This window comes from Sphaeramia orbicularis, chromosome 2, assembly GCF_902148855.1.
Source record: "Sphaeramia orbicularis chromosome 2, fSphaOr1.1, whole genome shotgun sequence".
Classification (NCBI taxonomy): domain Eukaryota; kingdom Metazoa; phylum Chordata; class Actinopteri; order Kurtiformes; family Apogonidae; genus Sphaeramia; species Sphaeramia orbicularis.
The window spans coordinates 26,817,467-26,833,852 of NC_043958.1; the positions used below are offsets into that span (position 1 = coordinate 26,817,467).

The 16,386-nt window shown below is 36.7% G+C and overlaps 1 protein-coding gene across 4 annotated transcripts in view; it reads right to left on the minus strand.

Annotated features, from left to right (window-relative positions):
- LOC115435550 (beta-1,3-galactosyltransferase 1-like) overlaps positions 1 to 16,386 on the minus strand; it is a 266,798-nt gene that overhangs the window by 121,837 nt on the left and 128,575 nt on the right. For all 4 annotated transcript variants that reach the window (XM_030158054.1, XM_030158064.1, XM_030158038.1 and 1 more), the window contains one exon: positions 14,469 to 14,523. The gene's annotated coding sequence lies outside the window, so the exon portion shown is untranslated. The remainder of the gene's footprint in view (positions 1 to 14,468; positions 14,524 to 16,386) is intronic.

Here is a 16,386-nt window from a genome sequence, read left to right on the forward strand (position 1 = left end):
TATGAAAAACTAAAATACATAAAAACAACTTCGTCCGCAATGCAATCTTCAGTTTCCGAATCTCTTTACACTGCAACTCCCGTATTAACCTAACCCTAACCCGTATGACCCTAACGCACGTATTCTAGATGGCTGATGTATACAGAAGGCCTTAACTGAAACCTCACGGCACACCACTGAATTTACTGTTTCATACTACAGTAAACATATTTGAATTTATAATTTGCACTTTACGTGAGCTTTTTTTTTTTTTTTTAAATTGTTACAGTTCTATGGCAAGTCTATAGCAGTTTAATTCCAGTGCACTATTTATTTACAAAAGGAAACATACTTGAATTTACAGTACACTTATTTGCATTCAAAGATTTTTTTGTTTCGTACAAAAGTGAACATACTTTGTTTTAGTGGTTAAAAGCTTTATTTATGTTTAAAGAGTATATTTTACATTGTTTTGCAAGAAAAAAATAAACAACTTTACGGTTACCAAATAATCATTTTTAATAATCGTGATTTCAATTATTGCTAAAATAATCATGATTTTTTTTTTTTTCTATAATCGAGCAGCCCTAATGCACACTCTATACAGGAAGGAGTTTTCTTTTCACCAAAGCATTTCCATCTTAAAATACTACATTAAAGCAAAGCATACATTAGTTGGAGATTGTGCTAGCACTTCGGCTAACGTAACGCCCAGCTTGCGCCAAACACGTTAAGTAGATAATATATGCCCTTCTTTCTTAAGTCTGTTTGCTCATGAAAAATGAAACGCAATGAATATAGATTAAAAATGAATAATATTTCATTATGATTAATCAAAATTATTCCATAGCAACCCTGGGATTAATCTGATTACACATGTACTAAACTGTTTTCATAGGTAATACATACTGTCACATACAGTTAATACTGTAAATATTGTGTCTATTCATATTTTGTCCATTTTTAAAATTCTACTTTCCTCTAGTCTTATCTTACTTTGTAAAATGTTATATTCTATTTTCTCATCGTATTTTTCAAATTCTTGTAATTTTATATTTGCTCTTTTTTATTTTCTGAAGTATTGGTGTTTTATTGATATTGTTGCACTGACTGAAGTTGCGCTGTACACATAATGTCAATAAAGGCTATTCTCTTGTATTATATTGTTTTTATTGTATTGTATTGCATTCTATTCTGATCTTGCTGCAGAACCTCAACTCTCAGACTTAAATGAAACTCCAATCTGCAATTACTGCTTGATCCGAGGGTGAGCCTGGGCCCGTTATGATTTGTAATCTTGTACATCAGCAGAAATACAATGGGGCAGGTGAGGTCTTGAGGAGGCACAAGGCAAATAACCTGCGCTAAGATTAAACCTTTAACTCGTGACGTGTCTGTGGTGTGGTGCTCATTCTGAATGTGTGATTTATTTTGAATAATCCCAAAAAATTCTACCGTATATTCAATAGGAAAAATTTTACAATGCATTGACAGAATAGACCTCGTTCTTTCCATAGACATCTGAGCATGCTCAGTGCACCCCCTACTGCATTTGTGCAATACACAGAGCGAGTGACACCAACTCCCTTCAAAAATAGATGGTTTGAGTTTTTTAAACATTGTTTTCTTGTCAATTTTTTGTGTGTTTTTACTGTTGTGGTGATTTTCCTTCATTTTATTTATTTATTTATTTTTTTTAACCCCTTTAGCCCTAAAAAATACATTAATATTCATCTACTATAAAAATATAATAAATCAGGACAATGGATGTTTTTTTCAACTTTTGCTCAAAGTTTAGACCCTAATGTTAACAAAAGTACATCAAAAGTGTATTTTAGTGCAAACTTTAATGTTCAAACATGATTTTTAATCTTTGTGGGGTGAAATATACACTATTAAAAATCTCCGACACAAACAATTAATTTATGCATATCATCGTCAATCCAGCCAAAAAAAAAAAACAGGCGAGGACAAAAAATTCTAATTTCTCTTTTAGTTTGTTACAGTTTACTCAGGCATAGTAATAGATATAATTTTTTAGACAATGGGAATAGATTCTGTGAGGTCTCTTAATGTCCATAGACACCAAGAACATCCATATGAACCTTATTATTATAAGTATTATAAGCAATTCTTCATTTACTTTGGGCATGTCTTTTTAGGTGTTTTTCCCCTGAAAATATGGTCAGGGTTAAACAGGTTAACTGTGTTTTTACTGAGTTTTGACTGTGTAACTGCTTTTTGGAGTTCAACTAGTTGCCAAAAAGCAGAAAAAAGAGCCCCCAAACAAAAATGACTGGACCAAAATTCAAATACTTGTTCTTCAGTGTGTTCCAGTTCACAGCTCATGTTCAACATCCTAAATATGTTATTGCTCAACTGATGCCTCTCATTGTCTTTTTCTGTTTTTTTCATCTTGATTTGACCCTAAAACACACAGTAAAACCACTGAAGAAAAGGAACACAAGCACATACTCACAGCAGCTTTTATGACACTTCAACAGATGCAAATTCCAAACAGCAATTGGTTTCACTGAAATATTGTCTCAGGGGTTGAAGGGTTAATCACCCATTCATCCTCGGAGGCACTTACTTGGCGTTATAAATGGACTTGCTTGTGAGAACATGACAGCTATAGCCCTCTTGGCTTGTATTTGTAAAAAGGTGAGGTGCTATTGTTTGGATTTGGAGCCACTTGCTGCTTGCCAATCAAAAGCTCACCAGTAGTTTCATTTAATCTGACAAGTATAATCTTCTAAGATTGCCCTTTCCTGCTGTAATGTTTGGAAAGCTTATAAAAGACTCACTTCATTGATCTGAAGACACTTTAAGAGGTCTTATTGTTGTTCCCATATGATAATCACAAATAGAGGCTTTGAAATGGAATAATGCCAAACGATGCCACACAGTGAGCGTGTCAACTGTACAATAAAGGTTTAATAGTTTTATCATTGCTTTGAAATTGTGCATGTAAGCTCTCTGCAAATATGCCGGTGGCTTCTTTTTTTTTATTAATCTAACCGAAATAGCACAGCTTTGTAAAGTGAAATGACAATAAACTCTTTTATCTTAGAGGATAAATGACTATTTTCATTGACAGTCAGAGCCAATAGAGTTCATACAGTGTGAGGCATGCATTATCAGATAACACATCCCTTCCCGCTCATCATTCCTTCACCTCCCACGGTGCTAAAATGGATTTCCCCCCGAGTCCAACATTCAGGGTTTACGTTCCTAATGACCTACAATAATTCACTTGTGATTGATCAGTGAAATCAACTAATGAGTTACAACCTCCGTGCGAAGACAGAGACGTTAATCTCCAAGGCTTCCCCCATGACTGTATTAGGCTTTGTGCTCCCCGCTATCTCACTGCACAATCAAATAAGTCATTGTGATTGGCCGAGCCGGGGCCGATATCTCACACTGGTTGGCCGCCATTTACGCTGAACACACAGCGCGGGGCGGCCATCCGTGACAAACTGCGGCCAGCTTTCGTACTTCATTCAGGGCGACCACTCGTCACAAGGACACCAGAGGAAGATATATGAGCTGCTGGTGTAATATATTCATAGGGAAAAAGATGGAGAAATTGGTCCTGAGACATGATAAAGTGCCTGCTGAGGTGTATTTGATTAATTATGATGAAACTATGCAAATAGCGCCTGCAGCTGGATCTGCAGCATGTACTGTTCAATTAGACTTCCACGAGTGTAGATGAATGCTTAAAACTGATGACTAATGAATACATCCATTATTTAAATTCATACCAATTTGATATTCTTTATTATGATGAAATCAAATGGAGTACTGTGAGCTGGATGTGGGTGCAAACAAGAAAACTTTTGATGCTAAAATCTATCAGTTTCAATAAAACTAACTTATTTTTGTGACTTACTTCCATTATATTTTAGATTTAACCCTCAAAGGCCTGAACAGCTGTCGGTGACAAAAGCATCTACTGATTTAAAATATTTAACCTATTCCTTCTCACCTAAATTGTGTTAATTTTCTCCTATTTACCACACAAGTTCTAAAGCTTATAATTGAAGAAGCATGGGGCCAAACTGAATCGATAACACCTCATTTGAAAGGTAATAACCTCTAGTTTCACTTTTAGCATGTGGCTAAAATGCAACAAAAACTACATACACTAGTCTTATTAGCTTTGATCACAATCATGGTGATTTTTTCCACTAATTGTGTTTGAATACTCAGGAATAATATCAAATTTAACCATTCAAAACTTACTAAGACGGTATAGCATGCCTTTATTGTAGAAGCTTTCATGCATTTAATACAAAACAGCAACTAGATCACCGGTGATCCAGTGGGAATGGAGAGGCAAATAACTTTTCAACCACTCATCCAATCAATACACCTAAATAATTCAGATAAAATGCAGTTTCTCAGTTTTCATCATCATCAGATATACTTAACGCCATTTAAAACACATGGTCCAAATATGTGGTGTAATTTTCAGAAAATGATTTGCTCAGGTGCCTATTTTGTATATGTTGCTCACAGGATGAGTAACACAGTTAACACCTGCATTTTTTTCATTCCCACTGCGCGCGACATCAGCATTTGGACTAATCCCTTAATGTCGGACATTGAGTCGAATCTCTTGTACAGAGTCTTGACTGGTAACTTTAGGTGTGGTCAATAGCCTACAGGGTGGGGAAGCAAAATTTACAATATTTTGAGGCAGGGATTGAAAGACAGTGCATGACCAATTAGTTTATTGAAAGTCATGAGAATTTATTTGCCACAAGAAAATGTACATAATAGAAAATGTTTTTATTCTATGTGTCCTCCTTCTTTCTCAATAACTGCCTTCACACGCTTCCTGAAACTTGCGCAAGTGTTCCTCAAATATGCGGGTGACAACTTCTCCCATTCTTCTTTAATAGTATCTTTAAGAAAGTCGACATTGCTGTGTGATGTTCTATTGGTAGCATGCTCTAAAACGCCCCAAATAGCAGAATCCAGAGGATTTAGATCTGGGCTAGAAGGCGGCCATAAACATGATTCCCAAAAATTGCTGAAGTTGGATTTGTTGCTGTTGTCAACAAGTGTTTTAGTGTTCTTGTGTAAGATTTTAACTTCAAATCATATTTTACTGCATTTCTAACAGTCTTGTTGTCTACCTCAAGTTCAATTGCCATTTTTCTCATGGATTTGGTTGGATCCTTTAGGATTTTGGATTTGAGAGCTTTAATAAAAGCTTTGGTACGTTTTTTGTTGCTTCCTCCACTTCCAGACTTTCTCGTAATAGTTTTGCTCATAGTCATTCTCTTCTTTCCATTATAAACAGTCTTTATGGACACTCCAACTATTTTTGAAATCTCCTTTGGTGTGACGAGTGCATCCAGCAAATCACACACTCTTTGACGTTTGCTTTCCTGATTACTCATATGGGCAAAAGTTTCTGAAAAGGTATGGATAATAGTGTTAGGTATGATTATGACATCAATATATGTTTGGTTTCAAAACAATTGACGTAGTGCCTGCTGAGAAAAAACAACTAAATGTTCATTGTAAATTTTGCTTCCCCACCCTGTATATAAAGGCAGCAAAGAAAATGTAGAAATGTTTTTTGCCAGCTCAAAATGCCACGACTTACAATACAACAGAGAGAATGTGCCATTGGCATGTTACGAGCAGGTCTGAGCCATGGTGAAGTCACTTGCTGTCTGCGTTGTACAGTCAGTCCTCTGAGTGCCAGATCGGTGCCAGATTGGATTGGATTGGATCCCTCAGGACAGTTCCATGTGACGTCACTGCACTGTTTGTTTGGAAGCCAGAGGTGGACACACCCGATATTTAATGATGACACTTTCAATTTCTGACCATCTGTATTCAGTGACCGAATAAACATGTTAAGTTGATCACAATTTGTCCACAAGTCATTCTCTAATGACTAATGCTTCCTTCTTTAATATTAAGGTAACCCCAAACCAATTCATTTAATATATCTTCAAATATACATATTATTATGACCCGTGCATTTTTAATGGTGATAAGTATGCGTTTGTACATTTAAAAGCTCCACAGTGAATGTGGAAAGGAACTGTCATCTTCTTTTACTTTGATTCACCAACAAAACCCATGCATTTGACAAATGACAGCGGTTGTGAACTGTTGTTTTTATGTTGAAATAATGATATATTTTGCTCTAAGTTTTCTCTGTTTTGATATAACCTCTGAATTTACTCTGAGCTTGTATGAATATTTACATAATCTGTAAAGTAAATACAGGGGAAAAAATGTTTTTCACAGAAAAAAATGCAAAATGCAGAAGTTAATGTTACAATAAATACTGATAAAAATGCTTCAGAAAGCTTAAATGGGATGAAAAACTTGGAATTTACCACATAAATATTTAATACTCTGACACACACTTGGTAAAAAGTGAAGGTTATATTACATTTGCGTGGTTCTTTCTTATATCTGAATCTGCTTCATACAGCCGCTTTACTACAACTACTAAAGTACACTAATTCATCTTTCTACATCACTACCCCATCGAGGGGAAAAAAGAAACAAAATCAGACTCAGAAAAACTGATCTCGAGGGTCGATTGAATATTCAAAGCAAGCGGTTTCACACTGCATGGGTTTAATAAATGAAAGTGAGGGATAAAATGATGCAAAATAGACTTCCTTTTAAATGTTTGTACATATTCATACAGTACCCTCCCTGAGTTCTGATCTGGGATGTAGTGGAAGCGGTTCAAACACGCCAGATTGGCTCTAAGATGCAAACTGTTCCTTCCCATTGCTCAACGAGTCCTTGTGTCACAAATACAGCTTTTACTACATATTTCACCATGGGGTTATGGTTTGATCTCATATACATTCATGTCACACAGTGCAACTTGTGCGGTCGAGAAATTTCAGCCACCCCTTTGTAATATGTGATTAGATACAGCTTTGAAGCCCAATTTTATTTTCTTGCCATGTAGGCAGAGAACAAGGCAGCTGGGAAAAAACTCCTATCATCTACTGAAACAGGGGGGCTTTCATCCTCACTGCTTCCCCTTGTATTTCAATTAGCTTCTAGTGTTGAGTGTAATTTCATTTTGAAGCTTCCCTCATTGGTGAATTTACTGTAAATTTCAGCAGAGCATATTTTGCGATTAGTGCTTTGAATAACACAATGCAGCTGAAAACACAATGTGGCTGGCTGCAGGACTGCTGCAATTAAAAATGACATCATGTTAAAATACTCTTCAAGGCTAGAAAATGTTAATTTTATGCAGATTAGTAATATGATTCATGTATTAATTTGGCATGGTGAGCGGTGATTAGGTGTGTGGGTGTAAGCAGCAGTCACCAATGCTTAGCCCTGGCTAAAAACAGTAGGGTGAGCAAAAGTGAAAGCAAGCAATTTCCTTCATTTACTGAGTATGAGCTATGACCTTTCTGCAAAGTCCCTGCCTATGGCACTAAGGAAGTGTGCATATGAAGGGGATTTGAACTTTAGCTCGCATGGAGGGTCTGACATATGTATGCTAACTGTTTGTGTTCCTGCAGGCCATTACAGACACTGGCATGCCGATGAGAGTGAAAAGTCACAGGGGAGACAAGATGGCTGTGTGTTTAATGTGTTATTGGAAGACGATGTTAGAAGAAAAGAGACATGCACTATGGATGGATCTTTTTGGTCACATTTGAACAAAACAAACACATCCCCAACCAAATTCCAAATGACTCCATAAGCTATGCATTATGCAGGGTATCCATAAAGTCTCTTTACAATTTAGCAAATTACAAAAAATTAATAGACAAACCTGTGGAAATTATTACAAAATGAAAAGTAGATATTGATGTTTTTTGGGGTTTTTTTGCCTCTTAATATATCTCTACAGGGTGGGGAAGCAAAATTTACAATGAACATTTAGTTGTTTTTTCTCAGCAGGCACTACGTCAATTGTTTCGAAACCAAACATATATTGATGTCATAATCATACCGAACACTATTACCCATATCTTTTCAGAAACTTTTGCCCATTTGAGTAATCAGGAAAGCAAACATCAAAGAGTGTGTGATTTGCTGAACGCACTCGTCACACCAAAGGAGATTTCAAAAATAGTTGGAGTGTCCATAAAGACTGTTTATAATGGAAAGAAGAGAATGACTATGAGCAAAACTATTACCAGAAAGTCTGGAAGTGGAGGAAGCAACAAAAAACGTACCAAAGCTTTTATTAAAGCTCTCAAATCCTAAATCCAAAAGGATCCAACCAAATCCATGAGAAAAATGACAATTGAACTTGAGGTAGACAACAAGACCGCTAGAAATGCAGTAAAATCTGATTTGAAGATTTAAATTCTCATGACTTTCAATAAACTAATTGGTCATACACTGTCTTTCAATCCCTGCCTCAAAATATTGTAATTTTTTTTTCCCCACCCTGTATATGGGCACCATTAGTTGCACAAAGCACATCCAGATGTTACTGGATTTGTTGCCATGTTGGCTGTAGCATCGCCTCATCAATGGTATCAATGGTATCAATGGCTTCAGTGATTTTTTGCTGATGTTTTTCATTGATGTCCCATATCTTTGTTCGATAAATGATATCTTTAACATAACCCCATAGAAAGAAATCCAGGGGAGTGATATCTAGTGAACAAGGTGTCCAGGGAATTGGACCATCCCTTCCAATCCACCGGTCTGTAAATGTTTGATTTAGGAACCCACCAACATGGAGTCACCAATGTGGTGGTGCACCATCTATCTGGAAAATTATGGTTGGTTGAAGGTCATCTAGCTGTGATGCCACATATTTAGTCAAAAGGTCAAGGTAAACATTTACTGTAATTGATCTCTCGTTGAAGAAAAATAGACCAATGATTCGATTGCACATGATCCCACACCACACATTCACCTTTGGACTATCTCGGTGAGGTTCCCTAGTCACATGGGGGCATTCTTACTTGCTTAGTCCTCTTTCTTCCTTGTGGAGCATAGGGCCCCAATAGTTATCTTCCACTTTTTTCTGTCTTTTGCTGCCTTCTTTATTTTCTCTCATGTAACGCCAGCCAACTTTAATTCGTCCAAAACACTGCATCTCCAGGTCTATCTTGGGCATTCTCTTTTTGTCTATTCAAGCAACCATCTGGTGACATTTATGGGTTGTTTTCTTAGGGTGTGTCCAATCCATTGCATTATGTGTGTTCAGTTTTCCTCAAACATGAAAGGTTGCCTCATCACCAAAACAAATTTGGGTGATGACCATTGCATCTTCAGAAATACACAAATGCAATGTGATTAAAACTTTGATAACCACTGAGTACATAGAATAAATCTGATTAATGTATCTCATCAATTGCTGTTGGAATATTTTTTTAATTGTAAAGAGACTTTGTGGACACCCTGTATAATCGTCACACAAACAAGACATTCTGGCCTGTCTTGACCTAAATGTGCAAATTTATGGCCCTGATCCATTATTTGGATATGGTTATTTGAAGGGTAATTTCTATAAGGGTAATTTTCTAATCATATTTCTATAACCTGAAATAAGAAATAATTGAAACAATTCAATTAAAACAATAATGCAGTGATATTACAATATGCCTTTGAAATGTGACTTGTACAGGGTGGGGAAGCAAAATTTACAATGAACATTTAGTTGTTTTTTCTCAGCAGGCACTACGTCAATTGTTTTGAAACCAAACATATATTGATGTCATAATCATACCTAACACTATTATCCATACCTTTTCAGAAACTTTTGCCCATATGAGTAATCAGGAAAGCAAACGTCAAAGAGTGTGTGATTTGCTGAATGCACTCGTCACACCAAAGGAGATTTCAAAAATAGTTGGAGTGTCCATAAAGACTGTTTATAATGGAAAGAAGAGAATGACTGTGAGCAAAACTATTACGAGAAAGTCTGGAAGATACTATTAAAGAAGAATGGGAGAAGTTGTCACCCAAATATTTGAGGAACACTTGCGCAAGTTTCAGGAAGCGTGTGAAGGCAGTTATTGAGAAAGAAGGAGGACACATAGAATAAAAACATTTTCTATTATGTAAATTTTCTTGTGGCAAATAAATTCTCATGACTTTCAATAAACTAATTGGTCATGCACTGTCTTTCAATCCCTGTCTCAAAATATTGTAAATTTTGCTTCCCCACCCTGTATTTCATTAGGGATGATGATTACACAACATAGGTCATGCCATAGTTTTTTTTGGGTACATGTATATACATTCTGTACATTCAAGCAGCAAAACAGTCATGAAAAGGTTGAAGTAGGAGCAATAATTAATTAAAAATAATGAAATGACAAAGTAATTTAAGACAGGTTGATTGTAACATACCATCCAGTCAACAAATGTATGAGAAAATCGCTGAAATATCTAAAATTAATGTCTCTCTAAGAAAGGAAAGTATTTGAATATTTCGTGTATGAAGGACAAGGATTCAAGCCTAAGATGAACACTGTGCTCTCTGGTCTGTAACACAACACCACATTCAAAACCATCCAGACCTGATAGAACCACATGGGCTTATCAAGCACTACAATGTTGAGTTACATACAGATAGACCAGTTTTCTTCTGTAGTTTCATCTGTGGTCTAAAGCACAAGTGCACATCATCTATTTTTTCTTAAAAAGACTAGAGTACTGGTTGGTTTGAGCACAATCCACATTTCCAGTGAGTGATGGCCCATCCCACATTCATCTGAGGCTAGAGAAGTACATAGATAATTTATGTTTTCTTATGGAATGAAATTTGTGGCTGTAACTACATAAGTACAGGGGTTGGACAAAATAATGGAAACACCTTCACCTCAAGATGATAATGCCCCAATCCATACAGCTAGAATTGTTAAAGAATGGCATGAGGAACATTCTAATGAAGCTGAGCATCTCATATGGCCGGCACAGTCCCCAGACCTCAACATTATTGAGCATTTATGGTCAATTTTAGAGATTCAAGTAAGACGTCGATTTCCACCGCCATCGTCTCTAAAAGAGTTGGAGGGTATTCTAACTGAAGAATGGCTTAAAATTCCTTTGGAAACAATTCACAAGTTGTATGAATCAATACCTAGGAGAATTGAGGCTGTAAGTGCCGCAAAAGGCGGACCTACATCATATTAAATTATATTTTGTTGATTTTTTAAGGTGTTTCCATTATTTTGTCCAATCCCTGTAAGTACCACCATATACTAGGGCAGGACTGGGACAAAACATCTGCCACAGAGTATTGACCAAGACCCACCCTCATCTTTCTAGACTGTGGTTCAATCATAGGTTAAATTGGGCCAGAGAGCACTGGAGCTAAGCTCCGCCTCCTTAGGTCCACAGCAAACCCCACCAAAGCTTAGCTCCCTCTCCCTCAATGTAAAACAACCCTTTACTATTTCTGTTATTTAATTTCATCTCCTGATAAACAAAATAAACTATGAAGCTGAATAAGTGCAAGACGACCCAAAGGCACACCCACATCGGCTACATTGGAATGTTATGTCATAACACATTCTAATCGTAATTAACTAAATTAGCATGGGTAAAGTGGTTTGAGTTTCGCACCTACCAGGATTCAAACCCCGGTCTCCCATACCGCAGTACGAAATGTTACCTACTAAGCTATCCAACCACTGACATAAATGTTAGTAATATTACCATATGAGCTATCCACTAATATATGTAATAATATATAGTGATGGTAGATTATTCTATCTTGGTCATTTTAAAAGTAGTTCACAAGCCGAAGAAGTGTAGCCAACTCTGCTGTCTAGGCTTTAGAATTCTAGGATCCTTTTAGAATAGATCATAGTTTAGATGAGCAGCACACTGATGTTGACATACTGAGATACTACAATCATAGAATGCGTTATGATATGACGTCTGACAATTCCATGAAGCGGATTTTATTGGCCATTGACTGTAGGCTACACAAGGGCTCCCCCTCCTTACAACAGCCAATTTAACCACTGGCTTCAATATCCGTAGCTCCTGTACCATTCCCAAAATCACTGCCAAGCTGCGGAGTAAGTGGACTGTACAATTTCAGGATGTGGAAATAAAATTTAACTTTCCCAACAGTGAAATCTACTGTCAAGAAAGTGAAGCTACAATCCCAGTCTCATTCATTCTTGATACACTCCAAAATGAATTTATCCAGTAGAGATGAGGGAGATTGGAAAGAGACATAATCAATAACTGAATAGGATGATAACAGCATCTGAATACTGCATGGTTAGTATGTTACGCAGAGATGCCTCCATATATGTAACTATGTCCAGCTAATCAACATTTTAAAATCTATTTAATCAATAGTGAATGTCAGCCCTTTGCTGTCGATCATCCTCGTGCACGTTTGATAGCATGTGTGCCGTATGTGCCATGTAATTATCTTTTACAGGTTCCAGGTTATCGTTGAAGGCAAGGTGAAGACGCAACTAGATACACAGCAAGGGAAACAAATTTGATTACAGTCCATTATGATCAAACCAGTTCTCACCATAACACTAAAATAACATTGTTGAAGTACACTACCAGGCAAAAGTTTGGACTCACTTGTTTTTTCTTTATTTTTATGTGTATTTACATTGTAGATTCTCACTGTAGGCATCAAAACTATGAATGAACACATATGGAATTATGTAGTTTAAAAAGATGTGACAAAACTCAAAGCATGTTTTATATTTTAGATTCTTCAAAATAGCCACATTTTGCTTTTACAACTGCTTTGTGCATTCTTGGCATTCTCTCGACGAGCTTCATGAGGTAATCACCTGAAATTTTTTCCAAAAGTCTGGAAGGAGTTCCAAATGATACTGAGCACTTGTTGGCCATCTGTGGTCCATCTCATGTCATTTAAATAAGAAGGTGAGTCCAAACTTTTGCCTGGTAGTGTATATTTGAGGTGCTTAAACTTCTGAAGGGGAGAAGATATGTATTGTTTTGACATTGTGGAGATTTCCTACATAGTGATTAGGTTACAAATAAATCAGAGAATGGACAGGTACTTAAGTCAAATCTTGAGTGTTGTGTGTGTTGTACACAAGAAAAGTACAAATGCAAATGAGACCCAGACAAAAACAAAACATTCAAGAAGTAGTCTCGAAGCCTGTTTCAAAGTCAAGACCAATCTAAACACCACAATGAATACGAAGAGAATTCTGCCACTTAACATTATATTAATCCTGAATATGTGCTTTTTTATCTCAACACTGTACATGGACCTATAGGAGTAGAAGACACCAAAGGTCAAACAGGCTGCAGATGATGTTGTATCCATTAAAATGTATATATAATTCAATTCAGTTGTAGTTCTTTAGTGCCATTCATCATACATGATTATCTCAAGGCACTTAAAAAGACTATATGAATGAAGTGGTGTGAATCTATCTGGACATTTTATCGAATATGTTTTGCATCATTCACATCTCCACTTGTATGAAAAGTTTTGAAGTGAAATCTTCCTTAGATCTGAATAGGCAAAGGAAAATGGATGAGTATTTGTCACATCCCTTTAGAACTCTAAAGGTCTTTATTACACCAAATCTCTGCCTTTCACCCAGAACATGAAGAAGTGATACAAACCTTGCATGAATCAATTTCCCCAATCTGACATAAAGAACAGGACGGTCTGATCTGATGAGAAACTGATACCAGAGGCATAGTGTATTCAACTGAAATCCAGACCAGTGGCACCACGAATGTCATCCTACACCCTGACTTCATGATGTGCTAAAACAATGCAACAGCTGCAATGAGAAGCGATACATGTCATCTTTTTTCTACACACTCTACAAGCGCATCTCACCTCTAAAAACACAATTATTTCCAGCAGTGAGTATGACCTACCAACGGAGCTGAGTGCGTCGGCTCAGATTTCTCACAGCGGGGCATCGGACAGACCTGCAGCAGCTCAACAGCTATTACATGACCCAGTTAGACTAATCATGATATGGGACCGGCCATAGTCAGACCCCATGCAGACCTCAAGTTCAGAGTTCTGCTTATTAGGACACAAAGTAGCTCATATACAAATGGAAGGTCATGTGTTTTCAGTTTGAATTAGATGAAATTCTCAAAATTTCCAGTTTTATAGAGTACACTCCCAGTTTGACATCGTATGTTGAACAGCGTTAAGCGACAGGAAGGAGCTGACATGAAACACTGGAATACACCATACACTGTACTTAGCTTTCAATTATTCATCTAGTAATTCCCTTCGATGACAAAGTGAATTTAGGAGAATAAAATTCATGCAGGGGTGATAAAGTTCCCGCTTCATTAAACAGCAAGATTGAAGCAGTGAACCTCGGAAGAAACAATAACGTCTATTTAAGGCTTTTGTTTTAGGTCTTGGTCTCCTCTGGCCTAGGCTGTGTGAAATACGGAACCACCGCCTGTTATGAAAGTGCTTTCATAAGAGAAAATAGGCTACATCCCTGACTGAGCAGCAATTTGACAAACGGACAGTAATCTGAGGTCAGTGTAGCATACGGTACCTGACACAGCTGGCTCTCATCCAGCGCAATATGGGCTCCACTCCTCAGACCGTCCCTGTAATAAAAAAAGAAAAAAAGACAGAGACAGGTCAAGGAATCTGATGTGAATCTTGAAGAAATAAAGACCTGGGAAATGCAAAGGCTGGAAAACTGGGAGACACACAACAGATGCAATTCCAAACAAGAGTACACGAGTCTTGTTTCTGGGAAATGAGCCTAAGAAAAATAACTTTGTCAGGCAGGTTTTTCTTTGCAAAGGAAAATACATCTAAATCTAGTAACAAGCAATCCAGTGGTTTGCATAATATCTCAGCAGAGGAACAAGATGTTTTGCCTTACTTTAACAGTGACTACACTTGCACGACTTCTCTATTTAACAATATGAAGTCCACTCCTCCATCATCTTTTTCCTCTTATTCGGGTCTGGGGGTTGTGGGGGACACAGCCTAAGCAGAAAACCCAGACTTCTCTCTCCACCGGCCCCCTCCTCTAGCTCCTCTGCAGGGACACTGAGGCATTCCAAGGTCAGCTGAGAGACATAGTCCCTCCACTATGTCTGGACAAATCCACATTCATGTAAATTATACACTTCCACAACCCCAACTAATACTTAAGATAACTAAAGCTATGAACTAAACTTGCTGCGAAACTTCATGACAAATTAAAGCCTCAGCATCTGCTATGGTATAAAATGCTGTTATCCATAGTGTCTATTGTATATACACATACAAACCCAGAAAAGTATAAGAAAAACTTAGTGAAAATTTAGTGAAGTTGTTGAAAGGTTTGGAAATGTCATGCTTTTTAACTTAATTAAGGTAAAATTAGCCATTCTGAGATTAATGTAGCTCAAATATTACAAGATTCACATAGATCACCTGATAAACCCCCTTTTTGATGATGACCTACAAATGATTTCAAATGTTAAAAGTCCCCAGTACCTGCACCTATACTTATATATAACTTAGGACACAGAAGACTTCTCAGTGAAATAAATTACTTTTTGATCAGTCCAATTAATTCACTCTAAGATGGGTTTTCCTTTATATCTATGCAAAATTGACTGTAAATCCACACGTTAAAGCTGATATTTAGAGAAAACTTTATTCACTAGGCTCCTGGATCCCCCCTAGGGTTTTACAACTTTATAATTTTAACACCCCTGAATTTTCTCTGTAATGAAATTCAGAAAACATGAAGGTAGACCTCAGGGTTTTTCTTGGTTTTATGGGTGGCTTAGGTGCTGGGGCAACTTTTTGTGTCAATTATCTGATTAGAAACAATGTATTCTTTAATTATTATTATGCATCTACATCATTCTAATCCACAGAGAGGAAAAAAATCCTCAATAGCATAGAAGCTGTTGTGAAATTATCAGTAGCATTTCTGGCATTTTAGGTACCTCAAGGTAGCACTTCTGCAGTATTATTTTCAGATAATTTAGTACTTGGTCAACTTCCTTCCATTACAACTATGCAATGTTTGGTGTAGGGAAGTAACGATATGAAAATTTCATATTGTGGTTATTGTGACCAAAATGATCACGGTTATCATTATTATCGCGGTATTGTTGAAATTGTGCTCAAAATGTTCAAAAAGTACTTATACACACACTGAAATAATTTAACCAAGTTGTATTTAAAAAAAAAATAATAATAATAAAATAAAATAATTGGCACAATGTACCTTCTGTTGCAGAAACATTCAAGTATTAGCCCCTAGGGGTCTGAGCCTATTTTGGCTGTTTTTCAGTACTTTTGATTTTGCCTTTATATACTATATAAAAAAATGTTTACTATACCCATGTTTGGTATCTTTTTTTTCAGCACAACTTCATCTATCTCATCTGTCTATTATTTTTTTACTTTAGCCTACTATATCAACACAAAAGGACAAAAAACATACACAAAAAATATAT